Here is a 19,885-nt window from a genome sequence, read left to right on the forward strand (position 1 = left end):
ATAATGCTATGTTTAACATCATGTTTCGGGATTGTTTTAATTTAGGTTTTTTTTGTTAATGGGCCTATAAGTAAATGGGTTTTCCTAAAGATATATAATTTTTTTTGTTTAATGGATTTCTATAAGTTTTATTTGGTTATGTAATTGAGTATCGAACTTAGTTTAAACTGTTTATGTTGCTTATTCATATTGTTTTTTATTATGTTGATTATATATTTAAATTATCATAATCTGAATATTATTATTAGTTGTAGCTCAAACTCGTTAGTTATTTTCAAATTATGGCTGCAACTTTAATATTCTTTGATGCTATGTTTGGTTTACATATTGTTGTTAAAATATGTTTGTTTGTATATTTTATATGATCATAATCTGAATATTAGTATTTGATCGATGTCGAAAGGTCAATCAAAAACATTTATAAAAATTACCTTTACTAGCTAGGGAAAGTAAGGTATCGAATCCACAGGGAATCAGTGGAAAGTGCTATTATAGTTCATTGTTTACTAATTAATTAACCTAAGGCGGACATACGATGTCAAGCAGATTAAATATTGATTTGGTTGTAAAACAATTAGAGAAAACAGTGACACATTTCAGGTTCAGGTAATGCAATAAACTGACTGATTAAACTTATACCAATTGGGGAATCACATAGACATAATTCGTTTATTAGAATAAGAAAATAATTACTAGACACAATAATTTGGTTATGATGATTCACATAATTTAATCTGAAGAATTGACACAACTGAACACGGTCTATCTAATTACCAATTCATTAATACAAAACTTAGCATCTATCAATGATTAGTGGTAAACGGCTCAATGACGATAAGAACTTAATCCTAAATGTTGATGAACACAAACCAAATAATTGATAATAAACGAAAGTCCCAGTAACGCAACTGTTTAATCAATTCTAATAAACATATAGATTCAATCAACCAAAAGATTAATCAAAACTAAATCCTAAGACATGTAATGTTCATAAAAATAATCAGTTCAATTGCAAACCCTACGCCTGAAGTGGTCACGAGTGGTTTAGCCTTGCCTCTGCATCATGATTAGCTCGATTATGGGTTAGAAGGATGAAACCATGGAAGATTGTGGTGATTGGTAGGTGTTAGGATGGTGGAAAATGGCTTCCTAATTCCCCAAAACGGCTGGGAGAAGTTTTCTCTATTGACTTATACGATTGTTATGATATTGAGTAATCTGCCCCCATTATATAGGGGTCAAATACAACCAATAAAGACGGAAAAAATATATACAAATTATAACAAATAAATAAGATATACTCTAATATATTCTACTAAAACTCCCCCGCAGTTCGAGCGGGAGGTTCCTAGACGCTCAAACTGGATCGAAAATCTTGAAAAAGTTGGCGAGGTAGACCCTTCGTAAAAATTTCTGCGTACTGAAGTGAAGATGGAACATGAAGGACACAGACATGACAAAGCCGGACTTTTTCCCGAACAAAGTGGATATCAATTTCCACATGTTTCACGCGCTGATGTTGAACAAGATTACCAAAAAGATAGACGGCCGAAACATTGTCACGGTAGACAATCGCTGCTTTTAGAAATGGTACACCGAGTTCAAATAAAAGATTACGTAGCCATGTGGTTTCCGCCACGGTGTTAGCAACACCACGATATTCGGCTTCCGCACTAGAGCGGGATATGGTAGCTTAGCGTTTAGACGACCAAGAAATTAAGTTATTCCCCAAAAACACACAATAACCCGAGGTGGAACGTCGGGAATCGGGGCACCTGCCCCAATTAGCATCAGAATAGGCCGTAAGCGAAGTGACAGGTGAGGGTACGATTCTTAAACCCTGCTCAATAGTGCTGCTAAGATACCGGAAAATACGTCTCATAAACTGAAAGTGCGTGTCACGTGGTGCATGCATGAAAATACACACATGTTGAACAGCATAAGTAATGTCTAGTCTTGTAAAAGTAAGGTACTGTAGGGCGCCTGCCAACGCACGATAGAGAGACCCGTCTGGTAATAGCTCACCCTCGGTAGCATTGAGCTTGGCAGTAGATCGACAGGAGTAGCACATGGTTTACAGTTATCCATACCTGCCCGTTTAAGAATATCTCGAGTGTAGGAAGCTTGAGAGAGAAACATTCCGGTGTTGTCCCAAGTAACTTGTATACCCAAAAAATGATGCAAAGTGCCCAAGTCAGCATAGAGAATTCACGAGAAAGGGTGTATGGTGTGAAGTAGCTTCGGGTCCGACGCGATGAGTATAATGTCATCCATATATAATAAGTATGCCTGTTTACCACCCTGGCGATACGTAAATAAAGAATTATCACACGTACTACAACAAAATCCATGGGCAATGATGTAATCAGCAAACTGATTGTACCATGCCCGAGGTGCCTGTTTCAAACCGTAAAGGGACTTTTTAAGAAGGCAAACATGTTTCGGTGAACGTGGGTCCACAAAACCTGGTGGTTGATTCATGTAAACTATTTCATTTAATTCCCCATGTAGGAACACATTTTTGACGTCCAACTGATTTATTTGCCACGAACGCGAAACAGCCAGGCTAAGGACAATGCGAATAGTGGCGGGTTTAACAACAGGGCTGAACTTGTCATCACAATCAATACCAACCGTTTGGGATTTTCCATTAGCAACCAAACGCGCCTTGTACCGTTCTAATGAGCCGTCCGACTTGAACTTATGACGAAACAACCACATACATCGAACAACGGGCTGATTCGTAGGTCGTGGAACCAATTCCCATGTTTCGTTATCAATTAAAGCTCTAAATTCATTATGCATGGCATTCAACCAATTAGGGTCGGCTCAGGCAATGGCATAAGATTTAGGAAGAGGGGAAACGGGAGTGGTTTGTGTAGTGTGAAGGTTTAAACAAGTAATAGGTTTGGAAATGCCTGTGCGGGAACGAGTGGTCATAGGATGGATGGTAGTAGGTTGGGTTTGCCCTGTTGTTGTGGATGGATGATCGATAGTGGGAGAAGTTGGCTGGTGAGTAGTTGCACTAGGGTGGCATGGTGAGGCAGAAGGTTGGGTTGAAGTGGTAAATGGGTGTGGTGAAGTGGGTTGGTTATTGGATGTGGCAAGAATGTAAGGTGGGGTAACCTTGGACATGGGATGAGATAAGTTATGAAATGGGTATGGGAGGGGTCTTCAAGGAACTGATATGTATCGGCAGGTAAAGGTAATGAATATGGAAATGAATTTTCATCGAAGGTGACGTTGCGAGAAATAATAACTTTCTCACTAGTAGGATCAAAGCATCGATAGCCGCGATGGTGTTTTGCGGTATCCAAGAAAAATACAACGTACCGATTTGGGATGAAATTTATGGGGTTGAGTGGTAGAGATGTTAGGATAGCAAGCGCATCCGAATACACGTAGGTGATCGTATGACGGGCGGCGAATATACAATGCATAGTGTGGGGTCGAAAAATTTAAGTGTTTCGTAGGGAGTATATTGTGAAGGTAAGCGGCAGTGTGGAGAGCTTCCACCCAAAAGGTGGGTGGCAAATGGGCATGTGTGAGTAATGTGTGAACGATGTAATTTAAACGCCTGGTCATGCGTTCAGCATGACCGTTTTGTTGGGAGGTTTGGGGGCATGAGAAAAGAAAAAGAAGGCCATGAAGGTTAGCAAACGATTTGAAGTCGTTATTGTCAAATTCGCCACCTAAATCACAATGGAAGGTTTTTATTTTCCGATTGTTGGGACTTATATTTTAGACCGACGCATCGAATTATTATAATTATGGGTGAAAAATAATTAATAGTTTTGGTCTCAACCAAGGGTGGATGGCTTGAAGACCATGCTAGACTACTATAAATATATGTATTTGCTAATTTGTCTAGCATGAGTGTATTGTGTCTTGTGTGAGATCTAGGGTTTTATCTCTTAGAGAGAGCTGCCGCCTCCAGGATGAGCTCTCCTGGAGGTGGCTGATCTTTACTGTATGTATGTGTGTATGTATGAGTGCTTTGTATGACAATCTTTTGGTTAATGAAATCATACTTCCACCTCTTTATCTTTGTGAATCGATTGCATATGTTTGTTCATCCAGTCTATTGTTCATTGTAATCGATTCAGGCTCTCTCCTAAACAACACTCATCCGTCTAAAAACCCCCCTCTCAAGAGCGAATACGATTCGATCCTACTTTAGATCCGAGCTCCTCCGTTAATAACGAACATTATTCACGCTCTGATACCACTTGTGAGAACCGAGCCCCGGTGTGGAAGCGTGAATAATGTTCGTTATTAACGGAGGCGCTCGGATCTGAGCTAGGATCGAATCGTATTCGCTCTTGAGATGGGGGTTTTTAGACGGATAAGTGTTGTTTAGGAGAGAGCCTAAATCGATTACAATGAACAATAGACTGGATGAACAAACATATGCAATCGATTCACAAAGATAAAGAGGTGGCAGTATGATTTCATTAACCAAAAGATTGTCATACAAAGCACTCATACATACACACATACATACAGTAAAGATCAGCCACATCTAGGAGAGCTCATCCTGGAGGCGGCGGCTCTCTCTAAGAGATAAAACCCTAGATCTCACACAATACACAATACACTCATGCTAGACAAATTAGCAAATACATATATTTATACTAGTCTAGCATGTCTTGGTCTTCAATCCATCTACCCTTGGTTGAGACCAAAAATATTAATTACTTTTCACCCATAATTATAATAATTCGATGCGTCGGTCAAAAATATAAGTCCCAACACCGATTAAATTGTGTGAGGATAAGGTTATAAAATTTGGCGAAGTTGGTAAATGTTTCGGATTTATACTTTAGTGGATAGACCCAAATAAAATGAGTAAAATTATCAATTAAGACCATGTAGTATTTATAGCCGGATTTACTCAAAACCGGCGATGTCCATAAGTCACAATGAATTATATCAAATGGTGCAAAAGTAAGTGAATTAGAATCATAAAATGGTAATCGTGTATGTTTTGATACTTGACGGGAATGACATAAAGACGCACTTAAGCGTTTATAACATTGTAAATGAAAGCGAGACGAAGGTAAATAAAGGATAGATTCGCTCGGGTGTCCGAGACGATTATGCCATTGGTCACTGGAGGAAGCAACAAGAGTGGATGGAAAAATTGGTGCAGTAAACGGGTACAGATCGCTCGTGCTGTCATGTTGTGAAAGATGGGTGCCATCCTTGAAGTCCTTCACAGTAAAACCAAAGGGGTCAAATTCAATGGATGTGTAATTATCAATATTAAACTTACGAACAGAAAGTAAACTTTTGATAATATCAGGTGTGAAAAGGATATTATTTATGTTATAGGTAAGGTTTGGGACGGTATAAGTGGTATTGCTAGAGCCATGAATTGGTATTTGATTGCCATTGCCAACAAAAATAGACTTTATATGATTGGACGAAAGTGGGTTAGAAATTTTACCTAGGTCAGGTGTGAGATGAGATGTAGCCCTAGAATCCATATACCACGTCGGGTCGGTGGCTGTTAAGTGGGCCTGTTCCATAGACTGCGCGAGTTCAGTTGGACCGTAGTATGTGAAGCCTTGGAAAGGGGTTGGTGGGTTGGCGGGTTGGTAAGGAGCCGATGGGTTGGGTGTGTTGTAAGGTAGAGTTGGAGCCGGGCCAGGCTGGGCGGGATAAAGGGAAACTATGTAGGCCTGATGTGATGGAGCTGATCCAGCAGGTTCTGGATGTTAGTTACAGGAAGGATGCTGAGCATATGTGGGTTGGGTAGGATACGGAGAGGGAGGTGGGGTCCAAGTTAACCAATTTGGTTGGTGATTGGGCTGTTGAGGGTACTGTTGGTTGTTAAAATGATGTTGGGGATGGTAATTTGGATGATGTTGTTGAGATGGTTGATTTCTCCTTCTACGACCACGATACCCGCGACCACGACCACGGTTTTGGTTTCCATGGCCCTGATTAGCATTATTTGAATTATACCCGCCATTGTAAGTACAATTATTTGAGTTATAATCACCATTGTACCTGTTTCCATTGGATCCCGGTTGAGATCGATCATTCGACGACCCTTATAATGCGGCAGATTGCGATTGACGGGCTTGGTGCCGGAGATATTCTTGCTGCAACATATCAGCGGCTACATCCCACGACGGACCGTTTTGATTAATAAGCGAACCAGTAACATCGTACTCCCGAGGGAGACCATTAACAAGTTGAGTGATCCGATGGGATTCGGTAACGGGTTGAACGTTGCCGAGCTGTTCGGCGATATCTTTGATTTTTTGACAATAATGTTCGAGCGAGGAGCAGGAGGAGAGTTGAATATTTGTGAACTGCTTTTCCAAGGCCGCAGCTTTAGATCGTTTGTTGCTTAGAAAAATCTTCTTAAGTCTATCCCACGCGGCCTGAGCAGTAGACTTGGATTCGAGAATTCTTCGCAGGATATCAATATGGATCATGCCATAGATCCATTGAAATACTAGTGCATCAATGTCAACCCATTGAGCATAATTATCATCAGTTGGGGCCGGTGGAGGAGAATATTCAATATGATTTAAGACTTTATAAACAGTAGCATGAAGTTCGAACAATTTTGTCCATGAAGAATACGTTACCTGAGATCCGTCTAGGGTTCTAACTTTTGTCTGGATGTTCGTAACCGAGTACGCTGGATGGAGAATTGGGCCTGTAGGCTTGGCATCCTTGGTTTAAAAAAGTGCGCTTAAGGCTAGGTGAGGCGAGAAACGACCCAAGGCGAGCACCTCAACGCTTTTGCCTACCCAAGGCAAAGCTTGTGCAAAAAGCGAACGCTTTTTGCGTTTTTGTGCGAAGCGAGAAAGCGAGGAGGCGAAGGCTTTATGTACAAAAAGCGACCAGTTAGCCCATTTTCAACCTAACCTTTATAATTAGCCATTTCTAGACTTTTCACATTTGACAATAAACTTTTAAAAGCTGAAACACTTTTAAGTTGTGTTCTTTTGGAAACACTTTCGAGTAATTTGGTACTCGATAACTTGTTTTTATGCTACTTTTATATTTTGAGCGATTAATGTGGTACTCGAAAAATTGTTCTACACTACTTTTGAAATTTTGGGATATATATATGTTGATATTTTAGACGTTTAATATATATTATAATGTGGTTTGTATATAATATATGGCTTATAAATAATTAAATATTTTTTAAAATATGGTCGCTTCGTGTTCAAAAAGTGTTCGCTTTTGCGCTTTTCGCTTTTCGCCTCGGCTGAGGACCTCTTCGCTTTTGTTCGCCTCACGCTTTTTTAATCCAAGTTGGCATCTGATGAGGATTCACCATCTTTATTGTTCGTCATCATCGATGTTGATTAAGAGGAAGGAAGGACAGCCACTTGAAAATAATGAAGAAGAGGAAGTGCAGGATCGATGGTGGCGATTTAGGGTTTAGAGAGAAGATGGCTCTGATGCCATATTGACTTATACGATTGTTATGATATTGAGTAATCTGCCCCCATTATATAGGGGTCAAATACAACCAATAAGACGGAAAAGATATATACAAATCTTAACAAATAAATAAGATATACTCTAATATATTCTACTAAAATTCTCTTCGTAACCCTAAGGTTATGTTTATATATGGAGGCAAAAACCTAAAATACGTATCTTTTTACGAACTAGGCTGCAATTTGCCCATAAGACTGCAACTTGCGGCCTCTCTTCCAAAATTGCCTGATTAGCGCCCCTGCTTGCGGTGATAGCCCCCCTTGCAATGTTTTGCACATAACTTCTTCGTTTTAGCTTCGTTTTACGCACCGTTTTCGGCTACGTCTTCATATTCAAATTCTCTATCATTCCATGCAATAAAATCTTCATTTCCATTTCATCTCATATGCTCCAATTTAGCTCCTTTAAGCTTCTTTAAGCTCTGCTCACCTGTAAACATAAAACCACTCAAAGTAATCGTGTCCAAGACATATAAACACAAAATACATGATATAACTTACTTAACACACAATATTTCACCCACACATCACATTCCCACATTTATCCTTTTTCGTCCCGAAAAAGATGTACAATGAAATCAGAACCGGAAACTGTTTTACTAAATACTCAATTTATTTTTATTATTAACAGATAACACAAAAACCGGGATTGCCGATATTGCTATCCACTTAAATCCATGTCCCAATACTTACCGGGACAAATAAGGTGTGACAAATTCATTAGTTTATATGATTAAGCGAGACCCACAGATCAAAGCCCTGAAGCCACCTTACCATGCTTCATTATGGTTTTACCGAGCCAGACCACCCCAAATTGACTTAAACCTTAGATCTAGATGATCAAAACTATGCACAACCATGTGTACCATTTTTGAGCCATATGTAATAGCTAAAACAATCAAGGATATTATCGTCCAACCTAAACTTAAGCATCAAAGTCTACCAGAATGGCCATTAGATACGATTAAGGTACAATTAGGTATCTATCTAGCAAATAGTCCCCACTGCATGGCATACCCCCGTTATCAAGCAACACCCCAAGTCCATCTCCATAGGTGAGTATACATGAATTCATCTGTAGGGCTTACATATGACGTGTCCCGTGTGGTCCGTTTCTTAATTTTAATGAGACGCGAGCACGGGGACCCCATATGACTAACAGCTTAGATGATCAAGTCAGTAGTGTAATTGTACTTTAAAAGCACGTAATGATCATGTTTAATGACATATAGTTGGCAGATAAACTGCGGGTTTGCTCTTTGAGCTCTTTTAATATTCATAAATCCACTTAGGAGATATGAATACCCAGATGATATACCGCATAAAGACCCATGGTCTCCGAACCCTAGAGCATCCTATCAATACAGGATTTAAGGTTATAAAACCATACACCTATGAAACGTTAACTACTTAAACTAGAAGCATTTTCGTTATGTTTATATCACAAGCCATCTAGCATACTCTAACGTTAAGCCTATCCAAGCAACGTTCAATAGTCTATTCATATTTTAAAAAATTTCTTTTGGTGATCAAATCTAACAAAAAGGCTTAAGAATGGCCCGGCCTTTCATCCCAGTCCTTACACAGGCTTAGCTAAACAAACAAAACCCGAAGATGTTTCCCACTAAAATCAAGCAATTAAAAGTTCAATTAAGCCAACAACCAAACCGTCCTTTCATTCTTAAAGGCTGAGCCTACCGACACATCCAAAATTAAGTGTGTTATTGCTATGTTATTATTATTATTATTATTATTTATTTGCTTATTTTTATTTTTAAAACTTTTATTTTATTTTTAAAATAAAAATAAAATATGGTCATCACACTGATTCTTGCTGGATTCTTGAGGGCACCTTTGAAATTCCTAATGTGGTAAGTGGATTTGATATGAAGAGTTACAAAGAGATGTATCAGAATTACTTGAGTGGAAATAGGAAACCATCTGGTTGTGTGGAACAAAAGGAGATTCTTGAAAGAAAACTCAAGACCATTCTAAAAATCAAAGTAAATGAGAAAGAGCCGCATAAAGCTGAGAAGAACAAAAGGTCAATTGATAAGGGAAAAGCAAAGATCAGACCTGGAGTTCTTAATGGTGATGAAAAGTTTCTGTTAAAACAGGGGTTTGAACCAAAAGGGTTCCAATGTAAGACAAAGAAGGAGGTGATTGAAAAGAAAACCTATGTGATTGAGCAGACAGAAGAAATAATCAAATCACAGTCAGTGAAGAATGGGTCAGATTCTGACACAGAAGAAGATTGTGAAATTGTGTATGAAGACCCACCTCCTGTTCCACTTCCAACTCCTGATGAATCTTCCACTGACACTGAATTACAAACTTATGCAGTTTGTAAATCAGATTCAAACTAATTCTGTTTTATGTTTATGTGCAGGAACAGTCCTTGAACAAAAATGACTCATGGTATATGGACAGTGGATCTTCTAGACACATGACCATTGACAAGAGTGTGTTAATCAATTATGAAAAGAAATATGAAGGGCCAGTTGCCTTTGGGAGTGATGAAAATGGAGGTAAAATTGTTGGTAGAGGAACACTCACAAATGGCAATATATCCTTTGAGAATGTACTGCATGTTGAAGGACTGAAATACAATTTGCTTAGCATTTCTCAAGTCTGTGACAAAGGATACAAGGTGGATTTCAATGATGAACACTGCCTGATATTGAAGCTTGAATTTGTGATTCCAACTGATATGATTATGATGATGGCTCCAAGAAATGGCAACCTCTATGAACTGAGAATGAACAATGCAACTTCAAGAGGTGGTTCATGCTTTGTGTCAAAAGCAACTGAAAATGAAACTCAGCTATGGCATAGGAAGATGTATCATGTGAACTTAAAGAACATGAACAAACTTGTAAAAGGTGAACATGTTGTTGGCCTTCCCACAAGAGAGTTCAAATTGGAAGAACAATGCACATCTTGCCTGAAAGGGAAACAACACAAATCCTCACATAAAAGCAAAATGATAAATACTATTGATGAGGTATTGGAACTGTTACACATGGATCTATTTGGTCCTATAAGTGTTCCAAGTATTGGGAAGAAAAGATACTGTCTAGTGATTACTGATGACTATTCAATGTTTACTTGGGTATACTTTATGGGAAGCAAAGATGAAACTGGAGAGTTGATCAGAACGTATGTGCTAAAATTGGAAAATCATCTTGAGAGGAAGGTGAACATCATTAGAAGTGACAATGGGACATAGTTCAAGAATGGAACTATGGATGAATTCTGTACTTCTAACGATATCTTTCAACAATACAGTGCTCCCAGAACTCCTAAACAAAATGGTGTTCTAGAAAGATGATGCGTGTCTAATAACCCTATAATAATGACCCTCACAACTAAGCTTTAATATTAAAACAAAAATCCTAAAACCACACGTAACCGGCAAGTGTACCGATCGCAAGTAGTATAGACCTAGGAAGTCCGAGTATCGAACACGTGGACACGTAAGATGCTAACGATTACTAACCCTAGACGAGACCTACCTTAGAATAATACTATATTGATTTTTGATTTTTTTACTTACTTAACTGAACTAACTAGACTGACTGACAAAACTTACCAAAAATAGAAAACTTAACGACAAACTAACTGTGTTAACTTAGGATGGAGAAAAACGTCTACCTAGGTCTGAATCAAATTGTAGGCCTAACAAGCTAATGGATTGAATGACTTCAAGACACCGGTTCCTAAAGATGACACGACTAAGGATCGCTCGGGCTCACTGGATTACCTCTCGGTCTCACTCAACAAGCCTAAACTACTCAAAATCGCCTAAAACGACCAAACCGGGAATCAATTGCTAACGTGTTCTAATGCTAGATCACCTCTCGGTCTCACCAACACTCGACCCTAATGGCAATGAATACTACACAACCAAGGATAGAGGAACAATTCAACTTAAACTAAAAGAGATCAACTAGTCACTCAAAACACCTAAACCTGACTAGAAACAAACTCACTCTCGTGCAATCCTTATTCTAGCATATAAAGGCAATGAGATGACCCTAACTTCCTATCACCTCTCGGTCTCAAAGAAGGTGTCTAACCGCTGTACTTTAATCAATTAATCATGCAAAAAAACCCTACGGTTGTTCCTACCGCAAACAAACCCTAAACACCAAGTCTAGAATCAAACAATGCATCGATTAATTAACATAAAACTAATCAACCAACACACGGGGTTTATGCAATCAATTACCAAAATTTCCAGCCCTTAAACACAACCTATTTCATGTCTAAATTAAACTTTACAATAACAATTCAAGTCTATCAATCAAACAATCCATAAAACCTATCAAACACTAACAAGAATCATCATTCCTAGGTAGAACTAACAAGTTTAGCCGAGCATATTTTTTGGATAGCAGCAAACACTTAACAAAATCATCATTAAACTCATACCAATCATCATAATAATTATTAAACGATCAATAATAATCATAAACACTTCAATCTCTAACACAATTATAAAACAAATTAACAATTGATCAAGAAATAAAGTTTGATTAACAAAGTAATGAATGAAAGGATATGGAGATGTTCCTGGCTACTGTTTGCTGCTGTAATCTGATGGTAAACGATCACCGAGGCTTGTTCTTGCTTGTTCTTCCTTCCCTAGCCGCCACAAGCTCCAACCCTAGCTCCACAAAACTTTTTTTTTCTTTTTTTCTCCTGCTGGAAATCCCGATCGCAGGTACAGTAGCTGCTAGGGTTTTTTTAATTTTTTATGTTATAATATTGTACGTAATGGGCCTCCATGATGCATATGGGTCGGGCTTTGAGCTTTGTCTTGAACTTGTATGCGTAAAAGGCTCGTAGAATGCTCGAAAATCTCGGTTTCTTCTTCCTTGTAACCCATAACCTACAATATGAACAAACTTATGTAAAACCTAAATAAAACGAGTTAAAACATATAAAATATAATATATTACGTAGATAAAAGGTGCGGAAAATACGAGTGTTTTACAACACATCAAAAGAAGAAACATAACATTAATTGAAGCTGCAAGGACCATGATTGCTGATGCAAACCTGCTAGTCACTTTCTGGGCAGAAGCAATCAACACTGCATGTTATGTGCAGAACAGGGTTCTATTGAACAAGGTTCAAAATAAGACTCTATATGAGGTTATCTTTAAAAGAAAGCCTTATGTGAAGTTCTTAAAGCCTTTTGGATGCAGATGCTCACTCCTGAATACAAAGGACTATTTGAACAAGTTCCAGTCCAAATCACTAGAATGTTTCTTTGTGGGCTATTCATCTCATTCAAAAGCTTATAGAGTCTATGTGAAAGAGCACATGGTGGTTATTGAGTCTTCTGATATAATTTTCAATGAAAACAATTTCAACAATGTTGAAGGACCCAAGTGGCTATTTGACTTGGAAAAGATGATCAAGTCCTTCAAAATCTACAGTGAAGATATGGATGACAGCATGTACAGAACCAGCTTTGAAGATAAAGAAAAACAAAGACAAGTTGATCTGGACAAGCTATGGTCATCTGTTGCTCCTGATTCTAATGGATTTAACTTTGAAAGGAACAACCGTCAAGCTGCTGAAGTTGATACAAATGGACAAGATGATGCAGTGGAAGTCTCTAATGAAGGACCAAGTGAAGTAGAGAGTGAACCAATTCAAAGTCAGCAACCTGTTCAGACTGAAAGGATAAATCAAGTTGAAGAAAGGTTCCAGTCTTTGTTTGACTCTCTTCAATTTGGGTCAAATGAAGCATCTTCATCAGAAATAAATCAAGTTCAAGCAAATGAAGAATCCCAAGTGAGAATTGAAGATGAATCTGCTGAGTTAAAAATGACAAATCTAGAGACAGAAGTTTCTGCACAACAAGTTGTGCAGACCACCTCTGTTGAAAGGAACCATCCTACAGAAAACATAATAGGAGACTTGCATGAGAGAGTGACAAGAAGTTCTTCTAAAAAGGCAAACATCTGCCTGTATGCCTGCTTCTTATCCCAAGTTGAACCAAAGAACATTAATCAAGCTTTGAAAGACAACAGCTGGGTAGAAGCTATGCATGAGGAATTAGCCCAATTTAGAGACTAACATGTATGGGACTTGGTTGACAAGCCCAGAGGCAAGTATGCTATTGGCACAAAATGGGTCTTTAGAAACAAAAAGGATGAAAGAGGAATTGTTATTAAGAACAAGGCAAGACTGGTAGCTCTAGGATGCTTACAAGAGGAAGGAGTGGACTTTGAAGAAGTTTTTGCTCCAGTTGCAAGACTAGAAGCAATCAGAATCTTTCTGGCATATGCAGCATCCATGAATACAAAGGTCTATCAATTGGATGTAAAGTCTGCATTTTTGAATGAAAAAATTGATGAAGAAGTCTATGTCACTCAACCTCCTGGATTTGAAGATCCAATGCATCCCAACAAGGTTTACAAGCTCAGCAAGGCACTGTATGGATTACATCACCAAGAACTTGGTATGATGAGCTGTCAAATCATTTGTTGGAAAATGGCTTCTGCAGAGGGAAAATTGACAAGACTCTTTTCTACAAAAGAAGGAACAAAGATCTGCTGCTGCTGCAAGTGTACGTGGATGACATTATCTTTGGCTCTACAAATGAACAGATGTGCAAAGAGTTTGAGCAAGTAATGAAATCCAAGTACAAGATGAGCTCAATGGGAGAAATGAATTTCTTTCTTGGACTTCAAGTGCAACAGAAAGCTGATGGCCTCTTCATAAATCAAATCAAATATGTACAAGAGATTCTTAACAAATTCAAGTGCCAAGACTTCAAGACAGTGTCCACACCAATGGATACACATGAGAAAATGGTACCTGATGAAAAGGGGGAGCCAGTGGACCAGCATGAATACAGGGCCATGATAGGATAATTGATGTATCTCACAGCATTTAGGCCAGATATTATGTTTGCTGTGTGTGTCTGTGCAAGATTTCAAGCTAACCCCGAGGTTTCACATATGCTAGCAGTTAAGAGGATTTTCAGATATTTAAAGGGAAAACCAGATTTGAGGATTTGGTATCCAAAGAACCATTCCTTTGACTTGATGGCCTACACAGACAGTGACTATGATGGTTGCAACATGAGTAGAAATCAACCTCTGGAGGATGCCAGTTTCTAGGGAACAGGCTGGTGCTTGGCAATGCAAGAAGCAAACTACAGTGTTAATCTCCATTGTTGAAGCTGAATATATTGCTGCCTCTGCTTGCTGTGCACAGGTTTTGTTGATTCAAAATCAACTGCTGGACTATGGTCTGAATTTCTTATTTACTCCTATCTTAATTGATAATACTGTTGCTATGTTTATTGTTAAGAATCCAGTCCATCATTCTAAGACTAAGCACATTGAAATTATACATCATTTCATTAGGGTTTCAAGAACTAAAGCTTGTAGAGTATGTATAATTCTCGGGATTTATCTGACGTTACTCGGAAGCCTTTACGTCATCCCGATACGTCTAATCGCCTAACATTTCTTCCAAGTTGCATTATTATTAAATTCCGGGGGTTAGAATGAAAATGTTTTATAATATAACAATAAACAAAAAACCCTAAACCCCTACCCTAGCTGCAGCAGCGATCGGCCCAAAGGAACAGCCCCCTCCCTTCCTTGCTTTGACTTTTTGATCGATTCCAAGCTCCTAGAAGTAGTTCAAGGTATGTACTACAATCCCCAACACTCTTTTTGTTCACCCCTAATCGTTTTGATGCTTAATTTTGCCGATACTTCTCGTTGGATAGATTTTCGGCCAAGGTGTAATTGACCCACTTCCCGTGGATAAAAATTAGAGTTTCCAGTGTAGAAAGATCCCCATGTATGGCATTTATATCATATTAAAATTTCGTAGACATTGGAGGTATTTAGGTCGGTCAATCAATTTTAGTTCGAAAACTAGGGTTTATCGGGTGTAGAATTGCAAATTGTTGAGTTTGATGCGTTAATCGGTTAGATGACCAACATAATCAGTTTGTACGGCCCTAGGGGAGTCTAAGGGCTGTGGGAAAATTATTTTTTTGATGCTCAGGGCTGTTTTGGGTGGTGCTTGGTCAATCGAGTCGGCGGTGCGTGAATTTTCGTTTAAATGTTAAATTGAGAGTTGTAAAAAGGAGCCGTCAACCCTATCAACAAGGGTGACTTAATTATGATGAATGAAAAGGTTTAAAATGGGAATTTGGTCCATTTGGGGCTCATTCGTTTAACAAATGGTTTTAAGGTTTATTACGCCCGTATTCGACTCGATTTGATTAGACTTGGGCCAAGTTGTTGGGCCTTGGGCCAAGTTGTTGGGGCTTGGGCTAAGTGTTGGGCTTGAATGGCCCATTAGACAAGAGTGTTCTTACGGTCTAGCTTAGTAACACGTTGTGTATACTTTACAGGCCCTTGCTTGTGATTGTGCACTTAGGGATTTCCTAGCTCCTTGCAGATGTTCGATTGATTTCAGGTGAGTTCTTGATGCCCCGTTTAACTCTTTTTAAGTTTTGGGCTAGCATGCACACCTAAGTGTTTTCTCACTTGATGAAATGTTTTAAATGGTTTTACATAGGCTTGCTAGTATTGGTAGGCCTTGGAATGTTATAGAATGTGTATGTATATATATATTTAGAATGGCCAATATTTGGCGAATGTTGTAGTCATCTCGACTACTGAATGTTGCGTATGCCTACTTTGTGTTTGCATGCGCCGAATGTTACGTGTTTGGGTTGTAAGTTTTCTCGGCCCTGAATGTTATTATTGAATGTTATATATATATATATTGATATATATAGGAATGCACGTATAGAGATGCTCATACGTAAGAATGACTATTTATTGAATGTGGTGATCTAACCGATGTACTTTCGGTTGCTGTTTTAAAACCGTTGGAATGATTATTAAGACTTTTGCTACTTATTTAAAACTTGAACTCACTCAGCTTAAGCTGACTTTGTGTGCATGTTAGTGTGAGATTTCAGGTTAGGAAGAGGATGCCTTATCGCTTGGACGTGCACGAAGCTACTTGGATGGTGAAGGGCATACTGGAATGAAGAATTGTTTATGAACATTTTATTTCAACAGACTTATAAAAGTTATACTTAATCTTGGTTTTGGGGTTAAATCCCCGGGTTTTGGGAACTCATTCATTTATTTACGTTTTCCGCCGAATTATACTCTGTGATGTTATTTTAATGTAAAGAATTGTTTTTAAGTTTAATTATTTTTACGAGTGTTTTGGAATGAATACCAACTGTGGGGTTCCCGGGTTTCGGGGCCTTACATGTTGGTATCAGAGCCTTGGTTCAAGGGATCCGAGCATCCCCAAATGCTTGGACTCGAACTGTAAGAAAAGAGACCAGTATGCCCACCGCGAGTAGCTGCACGCCAAGAGGTAATTTTTAATTATTTAATCATTACGTTAAATTTAAAAGTTTCAGTATGTGATTAACTGTTTAAGTGTTAGATAGAAGGCTAACGAGGTTAGGGGTAGGGGGTGGTTAGGACGGGTGGGTAAAGTAAACGACTAATTACACTTGATCAACGTCATTAGCAGTTTACCCTAACCTTACATCTTCTAATTACCACTTGTACTTGACCGTGTTAAAATTTTGTCTTTGTAGGGATAAGTCATGGTTAATACTCGAGCTGCTAAGAGAGGTGGTCCTAGTGTTCGTGGCCGTGGTTGTAAGCTACATGCCAAAGCCGAGAGAGAGATTCCTACTCCCCAGCGGGAGGAGACCCCGATTCTTGAGGAAGGGGATAACCCCGCCTTAGATCCAGCTTTGCACGCAGCTATCGCGGATGAGGTTTACCAGGTGCTCCATAGCGCAATTCCTGATATCGTTGCTGAGGCCGTCAGGGCCATGGAGGAGTCGCTGGTTGGTAAGGGTCCAGATAGGGGAAGGAAGAGTAAGGAGGTGCAGGTCGAAGCGGAAGAGGAAGTGTATGTGCCGAGTGGGGATGAAGATGAGGTGCAGACTGTTAGTGTATCGACCCGGGGTTGCTCGTATGGTGACTTTAAGAAGTGCGACCCCCTTCCTTCGATGGTACTAAAGACGCTTTGGTAGCGCATCAGTGGGTGAGAGAGATGGAGGCCGTTCTGAGGGTTAGTTAGTGCAAGGGGGATGACATGGTCACTTATGCTACTGCCTCGTTTCGTTCCGAGGCATTATGTTGGTGGGATAATCTGGTGCAGGCGATGGGTGATCGATCGATTAGGAGGATTACATGGGATGGATTGAAGAAGTTGGTTCTCGATCAGTTTTGTCCTCCACATGAATTGGATAAAATTGACAGGAATTCTTGACCTTGGAGGCGGGCAGTATGACACATCGGGAATACACCACAAAGTTCAAAGAGATGGCTCGCTTATGTCCCGATCTGGTTACCCCTGAGGCAAAAAGGATTAAGAAGTATGTGAAGGACCTCCCGGTGGATATTCGTAGGGGTGTGGTGACCACCGACATGAACTCCTTTCACTCGGTGGTTACCTTGGTAGGTACATTGTATGATCAGAGGGAGACGTTACCACCAAACGAGACTAGGAAGACTTGGAACACTAATTCGTAGGGTAAGCGGCCTGGGGGAAACAATTTTAGTTCTTCTGGCAAGAGGGTGAAGACTGAAACTTTTGAGTTTAGGAGGGATGCGGCTTTCGGTAATTGCAAGAAGTGCGGAAAACTACACAAGGGGGAGTGTAAGAGTGGGTCCGGCACCTGTTTTCGTTGCGATAAGGTTGGGCACCCCCATTACGAGTGTCCAACCCTGACTTGTTTCCGCTGTAGGGGTTCCGGTCACTTGTCATCAAACTGTCCTACCAGTAAGGTGGGGGGGACCGGTTAGGGGACTTCCTCAAGAGGAAAGATGGAAGAGAAGCCGAAGGCCAGGGCAAGGGCCTTCAACATCTCCAAGAAGGAAGCGAAAGAGGATGCATATGTCGTTTCATGTACTTTTTTCTTATTTAGCTTTCATTCCACCGTTATAACTTCTTGTTCCTTTGAAATCGTATGTGTTGACCGTGTAGCTAAGCAGTAGTATAATATCCTCCCAGGTACTTTTCTACTTGATGAGTTACAGGCGTCAGTTTTATTTGATTCGGGCGCCAGTAGGAGTTTTGTGTCTACCGCTTTCTGTTCCTTGTTGAATAAATCACCCGAGCGCGTAGTCGATGCTTTTGAGGTTGAGGTTGTTGTAGGAAAATCCGTGTCCGTGTCTAGGGCTATTCAGGGTTGTTCCATCGAGTTGTCTGGTTATAGATTTCCGGTGCGATTGTATTTGATGCCGCTTGGTTGTTTCGATGTGGTGCTCGGGATGGATTGGCTCGCGAATGTTGATACTCAGATCATTTGTGGTCAGAAACTTGTTCATCTAAGGGCCCTGGATGGGACTCGAATTACGGTATTCGGTGATCGGAATGTTGCGACGCCACATATTATATCCATGCTTAAGGCGGGAAAGTTGATGCAGCGACGCCACAAATTGTTGAGTTTGATGCGTTAATCGGTTGGATGACAACCGAATCAGTTTGTACGGCCCTAGGGGAGTCTAAGGGCTGTGGGAAAATTTATTTTTTGATGCTCGGGGCTGTTTTGGGTGGTGCTTGGTCAATCGAGTCGGCGACGCGCGAATTTTCGTTTAAATGTTAAATTGAGAGTTGTAAAAAGGAACCGTCAACCCTATCAACTCGGGTGACTTAATTATGATGAATGAAAAGGTTTAAAATTGGAATTTGGTCCATTTGGGGCTGATTCGTTTAACAAATGGTTTTAAGGTTTATTACGCTCGTATTCGACTCGATTTGATTAGCCTTGGGCCAAGTTGTTGGGCCTTGGGCCAAGTGTTGGGCTTGAATGACCCATTAGACAAGAGTGTTCATACGGTCTAGCTTAGTAACACGTTGTGTATACTTTACAGGCCCTTGCTTGTGATTATGTACTTAGGGATTTCCTAGCTCCTTGCAGGTGTTCGATTGATTTCAGGTGAGTTCTTGATGCCCCGTTTAACTCTTTTTAAGTTTTGGGCTAGCATGCACACCTAAGTGTTTTCTCACTTGATGAAATGTTTTAAATGGTTTTACATAGGCTTGCTAGTATTGGTTGGCCTTGGAATGTTATAGAATGTGTATGTATTTATATATATTTAGAATGGCCAATATTTGGCGAATGTTGTAGTCGTCTCGACTACTGAATGTTGCGTATGCCTACTTTTTGTTTGCATGCGCCGAATGTTACGTGTTTGGGTTGTACGTTTTCTCGGCCCTGAATGTTATTATTGAATGTTATATATATATATATTGATATATATAGGAATGCACGTATAGAGATGCTCATACGTAAGAATGACTATTTATTGAATGTGGTGACCTAACCGATGTACTTTCGGTTGCTGTTTTAAAACCGTTGGAATGATTATTAA

The sequence above is a fragment of the Bidens hawaiensis genome, unplaced genomic scaffold, assembly GCF_021521415.1.
Source record: "Bidens hawaiensis isolate Kalapana, Puna unplaced genomic scaffold, B.hawaiensis_p1.1 tig00000760_1, whole genome shotgun sequence".
Lineage (NCBI taxonomy): Eukaryota > Viridiplantae > Streptophyta > Magnoliopsida > Asterales > Asteraceae > Bidens > Bidens hawaiensis.